The sequence below is a fragment of the Eptatretus burgeri genome, chromosome 6, assembly GCF_056783735.1.
Source record: "Eptatretus burgeri isolate ZD-2024b chromosome 6, Ebu_testis_v1, whole genome shotgun sequence".
Taxonomy (NCBI): domain Eukaryota; kingdom Metazoa; phylum Chordata; class Myxini; order Myxiniformes; family Myxinidae; genus Eptatretus; species Eptatretus burgeri.
In genome coordinates this window covers 19,040,008-19,049,840 of record NC_140966.1, presented here as the reverse complement: position 1 = coordinate 19,049,840, position 9,833 = coordinate 19,040,008, and the positions used below count along the sequence as shown (strand labels likewise).

At 43.7% G+C, this 9,833-nt stretch overlaps 1 protein-coding gene across 13 annotated transcripts in view; it reads left to right on the top strand.

The window, feature by feature from the left end:
* The window catches only part of METTL25 (methyltransferase like 25), a 115,405-nt gene that overhangs the window by 79,514 nt on the left and 26,058 nt on the right, over nucleotides 1–9,833 (top strand). The window contains exon 13 of one of the 13 annotated variants that reach the window (XR_015058988.1): nucleotides 2,034–2,845. The exons of the other annotated variants lie outside the window; for them this stretch is intronic. The gene's annotated coding sequence lies outside the window, so the exon portion shown is untranslated. Of the gene's footprint in view, nucleotides 1–2,033; nucleotides 2,846–9,833 lie in introns of those variants that run through there. 13 annotated transcript variants of the gene reach the window in all.

Sequence of the window (9,833 nt, the reverse complement as noted above, 5' to 3'; positions counted from 1 at the left end):
ATGAAGCGAGCAACTCCTCCACCAGGACGAGGCTCAGGTCTGTCATACCGGAGGAGGGAGTAACCAGGGAGAGATACTTGGGAGTCAGACACGTCTTGGGGGAGGAAGGTTTCTGTTAGGCAGATTATGTCTGGTTTGTCAGTGGCAATCTGTATGGAAAGATCTGAAAGGTTTGAGCGAAGGCCCCGGATATTTGAGGTCCACACTTTTAATGAAGAGGTAGGGGAGGAGGGTTTTGGTGCAGGGGTGGGGGGGCAGGGGTAGGGTAGGACAAGGGATGAGGGGGGGAGGTAAGGAGTGTTGCTGAAAGAGTGTGGGGGATTGCAGAATTGCTAGGGGAGGGGGCCGAATGAGGAGGAGAAAAGGCTCTGTGGTGCTGGGGGAGAGGGGGGACAAGAGAGGGGAAGAAGGCAGTTGAGGATTTGAGGAGGTGGAGTGAAGAGATGAAGGTGAGAGGGCAGTGGAAGGAGGCAGCTTTGTAGATGGGAGGGGGGCAACTTTGAGAAGGATGAGTGAGGGGGATGAAAGGTGGGACAAAGATGAGAGGGAATTTTTGAGAGAGGTGAGAGGGAGGCTTGGAGGGAGAAGAGTGGGATGGTTGCTTTGAGAGTGAGAGTGAGGGGTGAGAGGGGTGAGTTAGCACTGAAGTTGGAAAAAAAGAATGGTTGATGGAAAGCGAACATTCATAGCAAACTGGGGTTTTTAAAAGTTTTAGGTCAGATATGCGATTTAACACAATTCTTGATGGATGCAATAAAGGCGCATTCAGAGAATGGAGAGAAGAAACGCTGTAACAGTTGGATTTTTTAGGCAAGGTATGAAGGAGAGGTCGAAATGAGAGCAGTCTGTTTAAATAGCAGAAGAGTAGTGCATTATGAAACAGTAAAGAGTACTACATGTGTGAGAGAGGAAGATGAAGCATTATGAGATCATTTTTATTATTATTATTAATGTTTGAGAGAATTTTCAACATATTAGGTCATGGAAGTGTTGTAGAAAAAAAAAATCGATGAAGAAGAGGAGGAGGAGGAGGAGGAAGAATAAGAGGAAGAAGAAGAGGAGGCGATGAAGAAGAATAAGAGGAAGAAGAAGAGGAGGCGATGAAGAAGAAGAGGCAATGAAGAAGAAGAAGAATAAGAAGCAGAATCAGGAGAAAAGTAGCGTTTTTTGTTGTTTTTTTAATTTAAGATAAGACATAGAGAGATTAGTTGGGAGAAATGGGGGGCATTAGGAAAGTGGGGAAGATAGAAATTGAAGGTAATGGGGAGAAAACACAAATAAAACGATCGTACACCGAGGGGAACCGGTAGGCCTCAAGCCTCAGGCCTAGGCCTCAAACACCCGGTAAGACAACGTCGACAAAAACTCACAAAATAGCGCGATTTTTGAAACAAAACCGAACTAGGAACACACAGTGACATGTAGCTGAGAAAATAAACAGTTAAAACGGGACAAATAACGACCGGAAACTTAACTTTGAGATCGTCAGCAGAGAGCCCCTAAGGAGACCTCTCGACGCTCCAAACCTGGAACCGGACTTGATTGTTTGCATACGCACCATTGAGTTGCTTTTGACCAATTACTCAGCTTTGAAGTTCAACCTTCCATTATTATTGATTCTTCACCCCTGATTCATCCAAATTCTACCTCTTCGACCTTTCACAAACACACACACACACACACACACATTGTTGCAGTTCTAGGAACCGTATGCATACAACATGCAGGTGTCCCAAGTCAGTTATTCCATGAAGGATATGTGTAGACAGATCCCGTCCTTGTGTTTAGTGGGAAAATTAAAGGGGTGCGTTGCAATGTTTTTTGTTAGATTAATAAATTTTTGTATCCCCACTCCATTTCATTGCAAAGGCAAATCCACGCCAACCCACGGTACCCTCTGCCTGCTTGCCCCTCCTCTCGCTTGCTACTCATGCGTGGGCTGAACAACTGTGTGTTCATCTACTTGCCGAACCGGTGACTCACTGTCCGAGGCAAAATCCTCTTACAGTAGTTCCTTTTTGGCGAGTCCGCAGGTGTGGAGGGGGCGGGCTTCTCGGTATGGCCGAAACCCTACCCAGAAAGAGCGGACCCATGGAAGCCCCGTCCAATCAAGGTGGAGTGACGTCAGTTTCACCAAGGCCCCTCCCCGCTGAGGGAGATGGATAAATTACGACACCCTCCTCAGGGTGTGGTGCTTGGAGTTTGGAGAATTCGTGAAGTGCTGAGACAGTTCGTTCTGTGCTGGAGTCTTGAGTTCTTTGGGGGTCTGGAAGAGAAGTGAAACTGCAACAGACGCTTGGAAGCCCGAATCCTGTACCAGACCAGGATCGTTTAAAAAAAGATCTGTGGAGGATCCAAGGAGTTTTTTGGGGGTCGTTCGTTGAGAGTGGGAGAGTGAGAGACCCAAAGACTCAGCCTCATCGCGGGAGATACCCAATGATCCTGGCTGCCTTGGATTCCACACACACACACGAACTCCACACATGCGACTGTGGGCCGAGCTGCGTGACCATTGTCAGGTGCCGCACCACGGAGCATCCCTTTCCCCGGAACTCAGGTACCAAGAACTGCGACCTCAACTCCCTCCCTCCCTGGCTACAAAAGTCCTTTGCCTTCAACTGGGTTTATTTTGTCCGAGTGTGTGTGTGGCGCCGTCAATTAAGTAGAACTGTATAAGTTATTCCAACTTTGTAAATTTTGCCTGTATGATTCTCGCGACAAGTCTGCTCTGTGTCTGCTTTATAAGTTGCTGTAAAATTGTCACACTACATCTTTCTCTCATCTTCCGCTGGATAACATCCCCAATAAACCTGTTACCTGTACCACATAACTTTCCTTGCTTTATTGTGAATAAATGATTATGGAAATGTTCCCAGTTCGTTTTCGTCTTTTCCTTCATTGGTCCAGCATGGTTCGGATCTGAGTTTAGCTGGGTTTTTATACCCGATAATCTGTTCACCCAAGCCAGTACATTCTTGGTGGGTCTGCTCGGCTGCATCTGAACCAGAAAGGTAGTTAGTAGTTGGTAGAGTGATCCAGTTCGGGCAAGACATACCGAGGGCGTGGTTCCCCGGTAGATGACACCGCATGGTTAATGAGGTAAATTGGTTCTAGACAAAAAGACCCTACGCTGCGCGGTGGAGTTATTGGCGTCCACGGTCAGTTAAGCGACTCGCCGCCTCACGGAATTATCCGTGAGCGACGGCCTACATTTCCGGGAGTCTGGTGGGAGACGACGTAACTTTCCCCACCCAACAGTCATTCTCGCCACCGGACCTCCGGCCCACAACAATATATAATACACACACACACACACACACTCACAATAGATATTCCCTCCCTTGAAGGCCTACAGCCGAGACTCAGAGATTAATGCATGCGGGAATGAGGCGCAATGGTGGAGGGGCAGAGGAGCACAGCACAGGGGTGCTGCACCAGGACAGCACAAGGGGGGTTTATACTCGAACCCCACTACAAATACACTGCTACAGCTTCTTAAAAGGAATACATTTCATGGAAATAAACAAATATTTACAAAGGACAATAACTCAAAAGGTATTGATAATAATGAAGTAAATAAATCCTAAAGTCGAGGAGCCTCTTCACACAGACTCAAAGACTGACAAAGGGAAAACAAAATAAAAAGAAAACCCCTCCTTTCAAGTATTCTTCTACTTAGCATGGGCCAGAGCTAGTTTTTGTGGAACTTGGAATTGAGGCGCTTCCATTCTAATGTGCAGATGCGCACAACAAAATGGCGCCTCGTTGCTTCTCATAGCGAGACAAACACACGCCAGGCAATCCGTGAGTGGCACTCCACATCAAGGCTCAGAGAAGCAGTGCAACGGCTTCATGTGCCGATGGTCCTCACTGACCCAACCAAGAGCGAAAGGCTCGCGTCTTCCTTCAACACGTGAGCCAAATTGCCTCAACACGAATGCAACGATCATGTCATCCTCCTCGGGTTGTGCTCATCCTCAACTCTCACCTCTCAAAATGCGCAACCAACCCTCCTCTCCGATTATGTCTCTCAATCCTCTGCTTCCAGGGCGTGGCCTGCTCACACGAAACTCAGGAAGGCAGGGCTTCTGCCGACTCGGCTAGCTTCTGACATCACACCCATCAATCATCAGCCTCGGGGCGTAACTTCTTGCGCTGTCACCCTTGGAGGCAGGGCTTCTGCCTGCTCGGCATGTTTGCTTGTTTCTCCTCATAGTTTTGGTGACAAAGCCAAAGGGAAAAGTCACAGGGGGCAATTACATCCTGGGGAACTTATTCTTACTCCCGAGCTAATTAACACCGCACCAACCCCCCCTCCCCCCAATGTCGTGACATGTAACACTTAAGCTCACAGGTTCCCTATTTAGTTACATCGAGATGCCTCCTACACATTCACGGAACAAGCAACTCTACACAATGCTATATTCCCTATTAAATTCCTCCATCTACCCCACAACCGTAACAATATATAACACACACACTCACAAAATATATATATATATATATATATATATATATATATATATATATATATATATATATATATATATATATATATATATATATATATATATATTCTGCTCTTCTGAATTTTCAGAAAAGCAGAGCAGAGCAGTAACCAATCAAGGATCCACAAATGTATGACATGTACAGCTGCTTCGATAGATATTGCAGGAAAATTTCTCAATTCACATTCAGTGCTTACTGATACAAATTTTTACTGTAAACATGCATTGTAAGAAATTTTCATTATCACGATGTCGTTAGACGAGACTGGTTGCCAAATCTAAGGAACAACATACAGTAGCTGCCATCGTCCATCGAGAGGGTACAGCGTTGAGCAATGAGATTGATCATGGGCTCAGCTTGATTAAGCTATAAGGAGCAGCTGAAAGAGACTGGACGTTTTTACATGAGAAAGGAGACGGTTGCAAAGTGATCTGACAAAGATGGTTTGGAATTATAAATATCAACCACATAAGTGCAGAATAATTTTTCAGCAGAATGGACACTGATAGGACAGTTGGGGGGGGGGGGGGTTACAGTTTAAGAGTAAAGATCAAGAGGAGAGTTAGGATGTTTGTAAGGCAGGGGTCTTTTACTCAGAGAGTTGTGAATGCATGGAATGGTCTCTCCGCAAGGGTAGTGAGAGTATATTCAGTGAATAGTTTTAAAATTGAGTTAGATAGGTGTCTGGAAGTCGTGGGAATTGTAGGGTTAGGGGGGAGGGCGGTGGTACAAAGATGTTGGCACGATTATGCAGGCTTGATGTGCCTTATGGCCTTCTCCTCCATTGAACTCCCTTGTAAATCCCCCCCCCCTACCACCAGGAGCTGTGCAATGCCATATAGAATTGGGAACCACCCCCTCCTCTGAAGGCAGCGACGATGATATTTTATTATTTTATTTTTAGATCCTCGTGGAGGATCTCTAAGTCATACTCACATTTGTGTTCTTGTGGACTTTTTTGTTTCACAGCCTACAGTTTTCATCGAAACTTCCTGAAACTTGGCACATATATGTAAAAATACTCTGCGCAGACAGATACCATCTCCGATTTTGAAAAATTCCTCCGAGAAAAAAAGTTATGACGTCAAAATATCTCTGATAATGGAAATCGCTTAAAAAATTATCTCTGAAACTTGGCAAGCTTTTTGAATTCTGTTTGCGGGAATCGAACAGGGCACTAGCAGAGATGAATTACCGCACATATGATACACCACTATGACGTCATATCAATTTTATGACGTCATTCCTATTTTTTGACATTTTTCGATCCTCGTGGAGGATCTCTATGTCTTACTCACGTTGTTGTTCTTCATCTTCTTCTTGTGGACTTTTTTGTTTCATAGCCTACAGTTTTCATCAAAACTTCCTGAAACTTGGCATATCTATGTAAAAATATTCTGCGCAGACAGTAACCATCTCCGATTTTGAAAATTCCTCCAAGAAAAAAAGTTATGACGTCAAAATATCTCCGCTAATGGAAATTGCCTAAAAAATTATCTCCAAAACTAGGCAAGCTTTTTAAATTCTGTTTGCGGGAATCGAACAGGGCATTAGCAGAGATGAATTACCGCACATATGATACATCACTATGACGTAATATCAATTTTTATGACGTCATTCCTATTTTTTGACATTTTTTGTTTCACAACCCAGAGTTTTCATCGGATCTTCGTGAAACTTGCCATGTATATGCAGAAAGCCCATGTGCAGGCAGTAACCATCTCAGATTTTGAAAATTCTTCCTCAAAAAAAGTTGACGTATAATATTGCCGCTAATGGAAATCGCCTATACCATTATCTCCAAAACTAGGCAAGCTGGTTGAATTTTGTTTGCGAAAATCAAGCCGGGCATGAGCACAGATAATTTATAGCAAACCTGATACATCACAATGACGTCATATGCGTTTTTATGACATCATCACTAAGTGGACGAGGATCTTAGCTCATTTGAGCTTGTTTTACTACCCAACACCTTCCTTGGCATACCCTGAGTACAGCCCCCAGTTTTCAACTAATTACATCCAGTGGTTCAGGAGTGCATGCATGTCAAACAAACACAACAGACACTTCTATAAGTATTGTATAATATTGACTACATGCCATTTGCGAGTATGGGCTGCAGGTGTGCAACATTATTTAAGGACCATGGTTTGTGCTACTGATGCAATAATTCCTATCGTAATTTGGAATTTGTTCAGGATGTTGGTGACGACTGGCTGTCTCTTCGTGGAAAAACTCCAGGCGATCTTTAAAGGTCCACCAACTAATGCTTACAGTGAGGTTCCCAAGCAACATCCATATGAAGGACTGTGCACTCATTGATGCATCACCCTGCCAGAGAGCGACGCACTGATCTGACGGTTTACAGTTAGTTTGTGAATCAAAACCCAGACAAGACAGCTGAACAGTGGTTTTTCGACGTCTGCACCATCCTGTTGGATATTCTAGGGGCATAATTAATTTTCTCATTTGCCTGGAGGAATTAACTCGAAAAAGAGAGTTTGGATTTATTATATTGGAAATGAATATGTAGATTAAAAATATTTTGCATCAATCTTTATACCAAGAGACTGAGCCGAGTTGTAGTGTGAAAGTAGGGCACCAAGATTCATTTGGTGGATGACACTAGTTGACATGCCATTGCCATTATCAAACTGAAGAAGTGAAGGAAAGACGATCCAAAACAACAGAGGGCTTCAAAAAACACATCATTTGTGGGAAGACGGTTTATGAATGAACACGTTGTTTACATTTTTATAAATGTAGACATATCGCATGCAATATGTCGACATTTATATCAATGTAAACGTGTTATGTTCATTCATAAACTGACTTCCCGCAAATGATGATGTTGTTTTTTTGAATGCAATTTTACGTTTATTAATTTTCCTTTGCAGGGTGGCCGTTAAGCATCAAGAAGGCAATAATAGCCATGGAATATTTTAATATGTCCACGTAGCAGTGCACGCAGAGGCGACAGGCTGCTTAACTGGCTCCCCAAAGTATAGTGAATGTTCCCTGCTTGAAAAGACCCGGAGCGCAGTATATTGAGATCGTATTTCCTTGAAAAACGCTTCCTGTTCACCTGCAAGCACTGGAAGCAGTAGAATCTTAGGCCCTGGAAATTATTGCTGTCTCGACAGGAGTCTGAGGCAAGTACTCTCTCACCACAGGCAGCTAGCTAGCTTTGCAACCTCATGACCTGATATTGCCTTTCTTCTGGCCTATCCCTCACTGCCCTTTTCGCTTTGTGCCCCTCCCCAGCACACCCAGGTCACCTGTGCACTCATCATCCAGTCCATTCGGGTAACTGATTCCTTGTTATCCTCTTCACATCCAAGCTATACTTTCACATCAATCCTTCATATATATATATATATATATATATATATATATATATATATATATATATATATATATATATATATATATATATTGTTTTCTTGTCTGTGAAGTTGTCTCCCCGAATGTGCCTTTTCCACTTTTTTCTTTAATATGTGGTGCTTAACAACCACCCCATGTCATTTCGCATAACCCCCAACCTTTATTTTTACTCTTGCTAATCCTATCTGTATTATCTCTAAGTGTAGTTTCCTCTCCTATTTCTGATCTTGTTTGTCTGTCTCTATGCCTCTGCTCCCCGCTGTCTAATGACTGATACTTTGACCTCCCACTGTCTGTCATCCAAACGTAATGTGACTTAGTCCCATACATCATGCTCACTCAGTTCTAGTTAGCATCAGTCAAAATGCTTTACACTTGTAGATTTGTAGATTACACACAAAGGATCCTGCAAAACCTTCCAACGTTTTTCTTTGTTTTATTTATTTATTCCCCCCATCTTCCCATGAATAAACAAGTGTACATTTGCATTCATGGTCAGAAATTGTTTAAATTCTTATCAGTTAGGCAACTATTCTATGTCGAAAATGTGAGTGTCTCTTCACATACAGGCAAGAAATATAAAATAATGAATAAAAAAAGGAAGAGTAGATCCCAACAAAACCAATATCTCAATTTAAAAGAAATTATTTTTGGAAGCAAACAAAGTATTGCTTCAAATAATATTCATTCCTTCAGGTTTACCAATTTGCTTAATCCTTCTGTATACATCACACAACATGATCTTTTGGAAATACATACATATATGGGGAGCATGTGCCACAGCGCGTCACCGAGTCAACTTCCTGTTGGTACTCCAGGGGCCTCCGTCTGGCCATCCCCCAAGCAGATGCCTGGCCCGTTCACATTTCTTGGAGAAATTCTCATTCTAGGCACCCACCCAAGAAGACCGCCTCAGGTTAACCCGAGGAGACCTCCTTCTGGTGGGATGACACCTCAGCACCACTCTCCCACACACCTGTGTGTTTTGTGGAATGAAGTGTTTTGTGGTGGCCGGAGTGCAAATCCTGCCACCAACCTCCTAATAAAAAGTAACCCAACTGCAGGAGGATGTCCACGGACACAGTTGGCACCAAATGTGGATGGTCATTGGCTCACAACGAGCTCCCTCACCCTTTGGCAGGTTTTATATTTAATCCAGCTGGGTGTCCATGTCTATGCACACTCCAAACCAGGGGAACTTAGTGGGGGGAGCCAGCTTAGTCACCAACACTTAACCATGAACATGTTAGTATGGGTTTACATGTTACCCAGAGCAATTCACACATCTGATCTGTCCTGTCCTGACAATCAGGATTGGGGCACTGCCATATCAGCCAGGCCGCTCTGTACCCTCTATTAGCATGGAAAAATGTAGAGCTCCCATCCTCAAGCGATCCCCCAGCCTCCAAGTAGCCGGATTACAGGGACATGCCACTATGCCCAGTTTTGGCAATAACTCAGATTATTCATGAAAGACACCTTGGGATCTTTAACATCCACCAACAACCAGTGCTGGCTCATGGTTTATTCGGCTTATGTGAATTTCTCTGCATGTAAATCGCTCGGGTGACAGCTTACACCTGGGTTGAGAGACAGCTCAAAGGTAAGTGTACCTTCCTCTAAACTATCCTATCACCCTCCACTCCTCCAGGAGCGGATGCAACACACATATAACTAGAAGAGCACTCGGTAGAGTGCATACCTCCACCACGTAATGCCAGATCCACGACAACATATCAGGCCCAATACATCTTTGAAATATCATGCTGTTCAGTCCAATATCATTTTTGGCCCCCATCTCTCAATGGTGAAGAATCACTGAAAATATTATCAGATTCGGATCTTCACCAAAATTGAATCAATTCTTCCATGTCACACACCCAACTTGTCCACCAAGTTTCATCCAAATCCATCCATAACTTTTTGAGACATCGTGCTAT